We start from the raw sequence: 3527 nt of genomic DNA on the forward strand, positions 1-3527 counted from the left end.
GGTATACCCATTCATTTCCATTTGAAAACTGTTTTCTTCAGGCTTCACAAAGGGATGGCCTGAGTCAAAGACCTTCTTGACATTTAGTGCAACAGAACAATAGGTAAGCAAAAGGCCCAAAGCAGGGTTTCTCCACTGAGACTTTCCTGGTCACACTGATATCTGAGTTTTCTGAGATGCTCGCCATTCACTTCAGCTATCCAGTTCATGGCCATGTTACAGAGTTTGGAGGGGGTACATATCTTGGACACAAAACCATGGGCTTATTCTGGAGAGTGGCCAGAATTCAGGAAGAAAACAGGAACTTAGAAAGATAGTAGGTGTTGCCCATCCATAAGGCAAGCTACAGTCCATTCATCAATTTGGCTGGATAAATGCTGTGAAGCTTTCTACTAGATAGGACACATCCATTGATGCATTTTTTTTAATGTCTACAACCCCGGACACAATGTGATACACAGACATAGAAACACTCGCCTTGTCAAACGACTTACTAGAAACAGTCCACTCCAAACTAAACAAACCTACTTTTCTACCTATTCTAAGAACATGACACAAGACCACAAACTCATAACCACAAAAAAAAAGGCACCTCCTTCGCCCAGGTAGGTCTGTGACTATCCGGAGTGTCCTCTGACTTGTGGGCCAATAATGTTCCCCCGAAATGGCCTGTCCTGTCTTAGATCTGGTCTCCTTGGCCAACTCCGTGAAGTTGTCAGGAGCCAGCGGTGAGCCTCTACTTGCTTTCTCAGGAAAAGCTCTGCTTCAGAGCTTTCTTGCATTTGGCCTTCCTCACATCTGTAGGTACCAAGAAAGACTGACTCTGTCTTTGTAAATCCAAACAAGTGAGACCACTGGGGCTGGGACTGGGACTGGCTGTGGGTGCCTGGCATCCTGGATCCCAAGTTCAGAGAGTTCCATCACCACTGAAGTGCGATGGAACTGTTTTTAGTTCCTCCTTCAGGAACTGAATGAGGTCACTCTCTTGGGAACCACTTTGTCCAAAAGTTGCTTCCAAGATTCCCATGAGATGGAGGCTGGCCCTAATTCCTGTGACACTTTAACAAGTTTGAATTGTATATCAACCATAATCTCCCAGGAACAGATCTACACACAGGCCTGGGTTGGCTCATGTTCTCTGCTTTAAGAATAGAAGCTGATTCAGACACAACCCTTTATCCTGACCAAGCCGTTTGCCATGGAAGATGCCTTTTGCTCTCTCAGGTCCTTCATAGCTGCCTACATATTCTCCAGGGATCATTTCGCCATGGACATTTGAGGTTATCACCAGGTGGAAGATCCATTACATTCCAGTATTATAAGACCAACTCTTTCCCTGCTTTTCTGTAAAGTAAGATTGAGGGAATACTGTATGGTTAGGGTTAATAACAGGTTTGATTTGGGTTAGGAATCATTTTGCTGGGTGAATAATGGTATTGGGAACCTGCGATATTTATAACAATATAGAGGTGAAATGTATGCATGAAAACAGAAATCTAAGTATGATTTGAAGCCCAGAAGGGCATTGGGCCCTTGCTTGGGATACTTAGCATTGAATTAACTTCTGAACAGATGTCTCAGATAAATCGATATACAATGGCATATGACCTTGTACCTTGGATGATTGAATGTAGAAAAGAACATCCAGTCAAAAAGGGATAGTCAGTAGGATTAGAAAGATAGTAGTTAGGATTAGGAAGGAGAGTGCATGTAGAATTTGCAACAAAAGTTCTTTAGCAATAGGTTTTCGGTTAGAGAATGAATTTAAATGTCAGCACATGTGAAGAGTCAGTCACAATGATGAAATTGGGAAAATATGTAGGAAAGCAGATATAAATAGAGACATTAGGTAATCAGGCAAAGTATATAGTGAGTGATAGGATTAGACATTTTCAACAGGGTTGAGGTTGAATATATTATCTTAGGAAGAAACAAATATGTAGTCACCAATAGGATTTACATTTGAGAGCATTAGGCAACCTGGACATGATATTTTTAGTAATCCATGTTCACTTTCCATTTAGGCTTTGGTACAATCATAAATGTGAACTTTGAATTCTGTGCCCAGAATATTTCTGTGATTAAATATATACATATATATGTAGATCATTTGACATGAGTATTTCTCCACCATTTTTAGGAGCAATATTGACTGACTACTACTGACTGATAGGCATAGATTCTTTATGTGATTTGGCGTCATGAGAAAACCCAAGCACCTCTTCATGGCTTGAAGAACTCATTTGACCCAAAGAGCCACAAGTGATGCTCATTCATTTCCGTTTGAAAACAGCTTTCTTCAGGCTTCACAAAGGGGTGACCTGAGGCAAAGAACTTCCTGATATTCTGGGCAACAGAACAATAGGTAAGCAAATGGCCCAAAGCATGGTTTCTCCACTGAGACTTTCCTGATCTCACTCTCCCAGCTCACGTGTAAAGTTAGATTGAGGGAAAAGTCTATGGTTAGGGTTAATAACATATTCGATTTTGGTTAGGAATCATTCTGAAGGATGAATAATGGTATTGGGAGACTGGGATATTTACAAGAATATATAGGTGAAATACAAGTATGAAAACAGAAATCTAGGTACAATTTGAAGCCCAGAAGGGCATTGGGCCCTTGAGTGGGTTACTTAGCTTTGAGTTATGTCCTGCCCAGATGTCTCAGATAAATCGATATTCAATGGCATAGGACCTTGTACCTTGGATGATTGAATGTTGAAGAGAACATCCAATTAAAAAAAGAAAGTCCGTAGGATTAGGAAGATAGTTGCTAGGTTTAGAAACAAGAGTGAGTATAGGATTTGGACAAAAAGTTCTCTAGCAATAGGTTTTCAAGTAGAGAGTGAATGTAAATATCAGCACATGTGAAGAGTCAGTCACAATGAGAACTGGGGAAAATATGTAGGAAAGCAGATGTCAATAGAGACTTTAAGAAATCAGGCAAAGTTTAAAGTGAGGGATAGGATGAGATATTTTCAACAGGCTTGAGATTGAATATATAATCTTAGGAAGAAACAAATATATAGTCAACAATAGGATTTACATTGGAGAGCATTAGGCAACCTGGACATGGATGTTTTTAGTAATGCATGCTCACTTTCCTTTTAGGCTTTGGTACAATCATAAGAGTGACCTTTGTTTTCTGTGTCCAGAATGTTACTGTGATAAAATGTATATGTAGATTAGGTGACATGAGTATTTCTTCCACCATTAGTGGGAGCAATATTTTGAAGACGTATAAATTCGTATTGGGGGAACAAAGAGGTGTACCATGTGTCTATGATTATAGAAATAATGCATGAATAGACCATACTGTGAACAAATAATGTAACTGGTTCCAACTTTAAATAATTGATTTAATTAATATCTGAAAATGTAAAGGAAATCTTAAATTGATATACATACATTCATTATAACCAGTCATAAATCTAACGGTAATATTAGGGTTATGGTTTATCAAGAAGAATGTGTGAGTTTTGCTTCAAAAGTGATTATGGAAATCAAAAATAATGTGTTTGAAAAGA

The sequence above is a fragment of the Callospermophilus lateralis genome, unplaced genomic scaffold, assembly GCF_048772815.1.
Source record: "Callospermophilus lateralis isolate mCalLat2 unplaced genomic scaffold, mCalLat2.hap1 Scaffold_1033, whole genome shotgun sequence".
NCBI lineage: Eukaryota > Metazoa > Chordata > Mammalia > Rodentia > Sciuridae > Callospermophilus > Callospermophilus lateralis.